Genomic DNA, 9,280 nt, shown 5'->3' on the forward strand with positions numbered 1-9,280 from the left:
GCACGGAGACAGGAGCCAGAGCCTTTTGTACACTGGAGGGCCACTCAGTAAGAAAGAGCTTCGGCGCTGATGTGCAGGATGGATGACTCTTGTGGGCAGAATGTTGATCAAAGGTAGCCACTCAGAAAGAAAGGACACACTGTGTGAATCTATTCATACGAAATTCAGAAAGGAGCAAACTCGTCTGTGTGTGCCCAGCGACCCCTTTCCAGAGGGGCATAGGGTGATGCATACAGCTTTTTTTGATACATGGAAGTGAGATACACTGGTTAGGGATGGGAGGTGGGGTGGGGATTTGCATTGACAAATGACACTGGGGTCGGCATGGAGATGCTATGGGTAGCAATAAAGGCTTGGCCTTGGTAATTTCGGAAAGCTGTGTGGAAGGCTGTGGTGGCCAAGCAAGGCTCGTGGGGCAGCTGGGAAAACAAAGCCTACGCAGAGACCACCAAGGAGGATCCCGCGACTTTACACAGGAGTCGGATCTCAAATGTAATGCATGTGGAGAGAGTGACCCCAGCAGTGACCACTGCTGTGGCAGGTGGCTCCCTGCCCAGGCTGCGGGGGGTTGGGGGGGGGCTGGAAAGGGTGATAAATCATCTAAGCCATAAGCCCTAGTCCTCAGGGTTGCACTGGCCAAGGATGGTCCTCCCTCTAGTGACAAGGGAGGCTCCTTTGGGGGCCCTTTCCACTTCATCTAGCACCCATGGCAAGAACACACGAAACAGGAAGAGGCCCGTGGAGTATCTGTTTAATAACCCAAAGATCAGTTACAGCTCCAGAGGTAACACACAGGAGGACAAAGCCTTCCAGCCCTCTCCCAGAAGCAGCTCTGTAGCCATGTCCCCTGACATCCATCAGTCTTGTCGCAACCATGGCTTTAGCTGGTTGGAAACCATGAAGATGAAAACAAACTGCTCAATGTGTAACCAGGACCCGGTGAGACTTAGTCGACCAAATTCAGAAAATGAAAAATGATGTGTAATGGAGGGCCATAAGAAGAGGCCATGTGTAGGGCTTCTTAGGGTCATGGGCATGTTCCTGATTGTTAGATGTCAGTCATTAAGTCATTCACAGGTGGTATTTACCATGTGTGTCCTCCTCGGATGTTACTCCTCGAACTGATGGGAAAAGGGTTATCTGAAAAACTTGAAAGTGTGTTTTGTTCCTAGCATCTAGTTTACAAAGGAGAGCCTTTGGGATTCAGAAGGGGCAGAGGAGCACCACCAAGGAGCACTTGGGGGATGCAGACTCTTTTTTTTTTTTTTTTTTTTTGGTTAAAAAAATGAAGGGTTCTTCAAGCATTTCTTCAAGCCAAAGACAGCCAAGTAAAGGAGATTAGAGAGGTAGAAAGTTGGAGGAAATGGAAACTTGGATTTCAGTCTGTGCTGACAAGGCTAAGTGTGCACACGCCAAGAGTTGACAGCATCGGGCTGGTGAGATGGCTTAGTGGGGAAGAACACAGACTGCTCTTCCGAAGGTCATGAGTTCAAATCCCAGCAACCACATGGTGGCTCACAACCACCCGTAATGAGATCTGATGCCCTCTTCTGGTGCATCTGAAGACAGCTACAGTGTACTCATATATAATAAATAAATAAATTAAAAAAAAAAAAAGTGACAGCATCATTGGAAGGAGTGTCCCTGAGTGTGAAGAGTTAACATACAAGATGAATTTTCTGTGGGCACGACAAGGAGTCCAACTTGAGAGACTCTGCAGCTGTGCCTGGGCTGCTAAGAGATATATCTCTTGGTAGCATCCTGTCAGATCGCAGCCACAGCGCAGAGGTTGAAGGACAAGAAGTGAAAGTAGAAGGTGAGAGATCAAAATCATAGTAGATGGGGAAGCTGAGAGACAGGGAGCTGCCAAACAAGATGAAGTTTGGGAGGTCTTCCATTCCTCAGATAATGCCAGTGGGGTTCTCCAGTTCTACGCTGCTGGATTTCCACAGGAAACTGCCGACACCATTCCAAGTGCTAATGTTGAGTGTTAATGGTGAGTTTCTAGCTCTGTAAGCAGGTTTGATCCTCGGCCCCCAGAAACACTGGTGGGAATAATCGGCATTTGATGGACCCAAGAAGGCAGAACCACTGATGCCCGGAGAGCTGGAGAAGAGTGTCTGAGGCTGCAGAGGAACACTGGGTAGAATGAGAGGCTGTAGGAGTGCACTTCTGGCTGCCCACCCCTCCTCAGCCTTCATCACTGAAACCACGGAGGGGTTCGGGGAGGGCTGACGGAGTGCTGGTGCCCAGGGCCCCAGAAAGTTCTCCTGGAAGAGTCTGCCACATGGGCTGGGCCTCACTCAGGAGCACTCCGAGGAGCAGTCATGGACAGGAACCACTTGTCCAGAAGGACCAGATGTCCGTCAGTCCTCAAGGCTTTGCTTCCAGCACCAATCTGGGATTCTGTCACCACCCGGGCATTGTCAGCCACCAGTTATGTCCTTCACTATTATTTTAATTTGTGTTGAATTCCTGCTGTTTTCTGCCAAAAGAACTCTAACTGAAACCCAGAAGCTGTTCTGTGAGCATTCCTGGCGTTGGTTCAGCCTCAGTGGTGCCTTGTGCATGCTCTGAAGAGCTTCACTTCTGTTTACTCAGGGAAGTCGCTATCATCATCCTGGATTTGGAAAACCCTGTTACCACTCAGAATGAAACATCAAAAATGACCAGCCACAGCGCACAACACCTGGAGGAAGCAAGCCCCTGTCTCTTCTATAGAAAGACAGGGATTCCTTGTGCTCGATTGTATTGTCTGAAACACTCCATTTCAGTAGGTAAAGAGAAAGTGATTAGCTCTAAGGGGTTGAGAGGAGTGTGGGAGTCATGTTGTCGACATCTCCAGCTCCTCAGCAGGATGAAGGGAGGATGGCCGGAGCGCAGGTGTTGTAGTCCAGGCTGAAGAACATAGAGAGACCCTTTGCCAAAGTTAATTATCGACGAGGAGAGGGGCAGCATGTCTGACAGGAATAGACTCACTATATGGATGCAAAGGTCTTCCTTCTTGGGCTGGGAATAGAACTGACCACCTGAAGTCTGCATCAGGCGAAGGAGGACAGATACTGGGACACAGCTGTCGTTGCGCCATCCACAAGCGGAAGAGATTCTGAATTCAGTAGGGACAGCTGTCCAGACTGGCCCCTCACATGGTGCTGACCTCAGGCTGGGCTCTTTCTAGTCATTGCAGAGGCAGGAAGCTGTGCGTGGGGTTTCCTGTCAGGCCCATCCCCTTTCATACCTTAAAGTAGAGGAGAGTTCAGTTTAAGGCTTGGCTGTCCAGGCAGATGGAGACCAAGCCCTGACAGGCCTCCACTGCTGTAGCTAAAACAAGCATTAAGATGTTAGAAACATGTAAAGCTCTTGCAGAAACCAAGTAGTTGGCAGCCCTGGCCACCAGATTTCTTTCCTCACGGTGAAAGGGAGGGGAGTTGTCGACGTTGCTGATGGAAAACTCCAGAGAAAACAAATCTTTCATGATCACGTAGAGTCCAGAGTCCACCATGGATTCCTATTTAAACCCTGTCCTATTTAAACAAAAAGACCCAAGCCTATGATCTCTACAGAAGAAATGCTGGTAGCTGCAGGGTCAGAGTTACTGGGGACAGAGATGGCCATAGTTCCTGAGGTCACAGCCACCAGGGAGACATGATCAGGAGCTCAGAGGTGCTTGGGAGTGCTATCGGGACTCCTGCTCTCTGCCTGGTGAAGAGCTTGTGGTCATCCACTCAAACTTCTGTTATGGAGCGTATACCGTAGGCCTCGAGGTGCCAAGTGCTGCAGGTAGGCATGGCCCTCCCCTGGCAGAGTGAGTGGCCTTAGCAGTTTCTCTTCTACCTGTGGCAATGTCTTCCTGATGCTTCTCTGTGTACAACTAGACTCGCAGTACTTTTTAAATGAGATGAAAGTTATTACAATGAGCTATTAGACATTGGTTTTGAAGACATATACATGAAGGAAATAAAGCTGTGGAGAGAAAGAGCAGTGAGATGGCTCAGTGGGTACAGAAGGGCTTCTGCCACTGAAGCCGGGTAATCTGAGTTCAGTCCCAGAACCCATGTGAAGGTGGATGGAGAGAACAAACTCCATGGGTTGCCCTCTGACTGCCACACGCATGCATGCAGACAGCACATACAAAGGTGGATGGAAGACAGACTCTACAGGCTGTCCTCTGACTGACACACACATGCATAAATGCATACACACACATAACAAATTTTAAATATTGAATATAGTTCATTTTATTTATTATTGGGTATGGCTGTATGTGTGTGGGCACATCAGGGGAGGTCAGAAAAGAATAAATTCAGTGAGTTGATTCTCTCAGATTGTCAGGCATGATGGATGGAGCCTTTACTTCCTGAGCCACCCAAAAAGAAGATGTACTAGGTATGACAACTAGTGCTAATTTTGAGGCCTCTCAGCTTGCTGATGCTGGACTATCTTGATTGTTTTGATCGAGGTGCCCACTGTGGGCGGCACCATTCCTTGGCTGGATCCTGGACTGTGTGCAATGGGGACAGAGGCCAAGCATTAGCAAGCTTACATTCTTCTCTGTGCTTCCTGACTGTGGAGTGATGTGACCAGCTGCCTTTAGCTCTGGCTGCTTTAACTTCCCAACCATGATGGACTGGGAGCCAAAACAGTCCTGTTCTCCCTTGTTTCTTTTGTCAGGTTATTTAATTTATAGCAAGGGGAGGAAAACTAAACATTAGATAATCACACTGCTGTGGGAATAGTGGACTTTGTACTGGAGACACCTTTTGGTCATGAGGCAGAAAACACTGGGCTGTTAGCTAGCCTGGCAATGTTTTGTTTTCTCAGTTATTTAAGGAATGGTTTCCATACTAGATTTGGGGATGACAGACATGAGCAAGACAGCATCTTGTACTCTAGAGCTGTACTTCCAGCTGAGAGACAGATGTGTAACAGTCATAAACAGTAGGAAGTTACAGGTGCCATGATGGAATTAGGGACAGGAGGGTGAAAGGGCCACAGAGGGAGCACATTCTCCCTGTGCAGTTGGCTCCATTTTATCCCCACCCATACCCACAGGTTAAAGAACTCAGCAGTAATATTAAGGCAAAGTGTCTTGATGGTGTGGAAGATGAAGGATGGAGACTTTGGCTGTTGTTTGACTTCCCATGATCCACCCCTCCTTAGGAATGCCCATAACTGTTTAGGCAGCTGCTCTCTGGCCCACTGCTAAATTTGCTGTCACCATAAACCACCACATGGCTTTGTTTCTCTGTCTTCCACATAGTAGTTCTTTTTGAAATCCTGATCTCATTGTGCTTTAACTTGTTCTTTTCTCATAATTTTCTTCTCCTTCATAAAGGCCATGTTCTCTCCTAGTCTGATAAAGCTGTAAAACTTTTCTCCCAGGATTCTTTTTTTGATTCCTGAAATATTATTCTTAGAAGTTGGAGTTTCCGCTGGGCTTCTAGATGATATTTTGTTTCCTTCTACCTTCAGGGCCCCAGAAGCTTGCATGGCAGAAAAGAGAAATGTGTTCTGGCCTCATGGTTGCCAACAGACACGGGTCCGTGGCTCTCTCTTGATGCCCTGGCTTGGATGTTGGCTAATCCCTTCCTGGAATATACAGCTGAAGGTGGGGCTTAGTGGAAGTTGTAGTGACTACAAAGTATGGATTCCTTTATTGTAGGTTTGTAGATTTGAGGAAGATATCTGACACTCTAAACCCGTAGTTGTTTTTGTTTGTTTTTTTTTTTTTTTTCGAGACAGGGTTTCTCTGTGTAGTCCTGGCTGTCCTGGAACTCACTCTGTAGACCAGGCTGGCCTCGAACTCGGAAATCTGCCTGCCTCTGCCTCCCAGGTGCTGGGATTAAAGGTGTGCGCCACCACTGCCTGGCTTAAATAGGTATTTAGTAAAGAGTTGGCAAAGGATATCTTAAGTCTTCATAAAGTCAGTGGATCTCAACCTTCCTAATGCTGCAATTCTTTAATATACTTCCTCATGGTGTGGTCACCCTCTCATTGCTACTTCATAACTGTAATTTTGCTACTGTTTTGAATTGCAATGGAAATATCTGATATGTGGCACCCAAAGGGTCATGACCCACAGGTTGAGAACTGATGTCATGAGCAGATGCCATCTGAACCAGAACCTCTGAATTATATCTTCATTGGTTTACTGAATACAAGCATGTTCCTGGCCCTATGAGACACTGGTAGTGAAATCCCAGCCGCTCCTCCTCTTCCTCTTCCTCTCCCTCCTCCTCCTCCTCCTCTACCTCCTCCTCCTCCTCCTTCTCCACCTCCATTTGGATCTACAGGCAACAGGAAGAAAACTAAAACTAAGCCTCTAAGACCTCCTCCTCATAAAGCTGACATTAGTCTACTGAGTGTTTCAGGGCAGTGAGAGACATATTTCAAGATTAAGTACCAGGGACTGCTTTTCTGTCCTTCTCTCAGGGCCATTGACTAGACATTGTGGGAGAAAACAGAACAATAATTTGAGGTTTGGTATTGAAAGTCTTGAATGACATATTCAGTTGAAGTATAGACGTTGATGTGTATGGGCACTGGGGAAGGAAAGGAGAGCAGGCACTGGGAGACCAGTAGCAATGCACAGTGGTGCTCAGAGATGCACAGGGATGCCCAGAGATGCCCAGAGGTGCACAGCAGCAATGCACAGAGATGCACAGCGGTGCAACATTGATGCACAGTGATGCACAGAGGTGCACAGGATGCAGTGAGAGCTTGGCTTCATAGTGAGAACAGTAGAAACAGACAAATAGGGCCTGGGAAGGGTCTGATGATCAAGAAGGAGCAGGGACACCGGAGATGACACCATATTTCAGGTTCCTAGACATATAAGGTCACCATGCCTCCAAACAAGAAATCGAGAAGACGCTTACTATGTTAGACATGAGCAAATATCTGACACAGCCAGACATGGAGGTGCAGTTTTAATTCCAGCACTTGGGAGGCAGAAGCAGGTCTTGTGAGTCCTTGTCTGAAAAGCAAACAAACCTGATATAAGCTGCTTAAGCAGAGGGAGAATGAAGTAGTAGAAGTAGTAGAGAATCTTTATTTCAAGGTAAACAGGAAACAGGATAAGATAGAGCCTTACAGTGGTTTAAGTGAGACATGTCCCCCATAGGCTCAGGTGAGTCACCATTTGGGGAGTAGGGCAGCCTGGTGGAGGAAGTATGTTTCTGGGGGTGGGCTGAGAGTTTACAACTTTGCCCCCCTTTGAGTATGTTGTCTCTGCTTTACACTTTTGGGTAAAGATGTGAACACTCAGCTTCTTGCTCCTGCTCCCATGCCTGCCAGCCACATGGACTCTCCCTCTGGAACCAGAAGCCAAAATAAACTTTCTTCATTGAGTTATGTTTGCTCAAGATAATTTGACCACAGCAACAGAAAACTAATCAATACAAATCCCAAGGACACACCCTAATGACTTACCTCCTGTGGGTGTCAACCCCCATGCTTCACCTCCTCCGAAAGAGGCCATCAGATAATGGCTCCTTTGAGAGATTAATCCTCTGATTAGGTCAGAACTATCAGCGTCCAGTCAAACCCATCAGCTGGCAGCCAAGCCCCCTGTGCCCAAGGTTCTGAAGAATGTGTCACACTCATGTTATTCAGCATACAAGATCCAACTAGACCTTGGGACATCACACCAAGAGGAACTAACAAAGCTTTGGCAATGCTATGGTGGGACCTAGAGTCGTAATGCTAGTTCATCATTTTGTGTAAGCTTTGAGGTCAAAGTGGCTGTCCAAAACATAACCAAAAGCGTGCTGTGGATGAAAGGGTTCATTGGCTCACACTTCCACTTGTAGTCCATCACTGAAGGAAGTTAGAACAGGAACTCAAACGGGGTAGGAACCTGGAGGCAGAAGCCAATGCAGAGGGTATTGAGGTGTGTTGGTTATTGGCTTGCTCATCATAGCTTGGTCACAATGCTTTCTTGTAGAGTCCAGGACCACTTGTCTAGGGATGACACCACCCACAATGGTCTGGGACCTCCCACTAATTAAAAAAAGTGCCCTACAGCTGAATCTCATGAAGTCATTTTCACAATTGAGGTTCCCTCCTTTCAGATGACTCTAGCTCTTGTCAGATTGATATAAAACTAGCCAGGTCAGTTGGCTGTCTTTGTCCAAGTGAAGACAGTGAGGCAGAAAGGCAAAGTGTTGTCTTAGTTAAGAGTTTCTATTGCTGTAAAGAAACACCACCACCATGCCAACTCTTGTAAAGGAAAACCTTTAATTTGGACTGGCTTACAGGTTCAGAGGTTTAGTCCATTGTCATCATGGAGGGAAGCATGGTGACATGCAGGCAGACATGGCACTGGAAGAGGAACTAAGAGTTCTACATTTGGATCTACAGGCAACAGGAAGAAAACTAAAACTAAGCCTCTAAGACCTCAAAGCCTGACTCTAGTGATGCATGTCCTCCAATAAAGCCATACCTCCTCCAACAAAGCCACACCTCCTCTAACAAGGCCACACCCCCTCCAACAAGCCCATACCTCCTCTAAGACCACACCCACTCCAACAAGGCCACACCCACTCCAACAAAGCTATGCCTACTCCAACAAGGCCACACCCCTCCAACAAGGCCACACCCACTCCAACAAGGCTACACCCACTCCAACAAAGCTACGCCTACTCCAACAAGGCCACACCCCTCCAACAAGGCCACACCTCCTAACAGTGCCACTTCCCATGGACCTATGTGGACTATCTTTATTCAAACCAACACGGTGCTTTGCCCAAAGCACCAAGATTATCCACTGCTGGGGAAAATGCTATTTAGAAAGATGATGAGTCTTACTTTTAAACTACCATGAATTTGAAAGGAATGGGTACTCAATATCTACAATAGGCAGACTCCAAAGGAAAATGCTACCCTGGTTGTCCAATTCCTGTGCACCTGTGTGTGAAAAGAAGTTATAGATGAGTGGCAATTAATTTCCATTTGAAGAGTCAACTTTTGCTTTCAGGGAGAGAAGCAGGGTCTTCCCTGAAGGACATGGGTAATTAAAATCTACAGATAGCACAAAAACTGGATTTAACCAGGAATTTCAATTCCTCCTCCACCATTTTTTTAAACTAGAGGTACCAAGTAACACAGCCCCACCTGTCTGTGGGGTCTGGATCTCACAAGATGTGAATTCTCTAGAAGGCAGGCATGAGGAGCAAAAAGTATGAGAAGCCAGGACTAAAGACCTTTCTGCTTGGCCTGGCGGTGGTGGCGCACACCTTTAATCCCAGCACTTGGGAGGCAGAGGCAGGCAGATTTCTGA

Source organism: Mastomys coucha, unplaced genomic scaffold (genome assembly GCF_008632895.1).
Source record: "Mastomys coucha isolate ucsf_1 unplaced genomic scaffold, UCSF_Mcou_1 pScaffold7, whole genome shotgun sequence".
Lineage (NCBI taxonomy): Eukaryota > Metazoa > Chordata > Mammalia > Rodentia > Muridae > Mastomys > Mastomys coucha.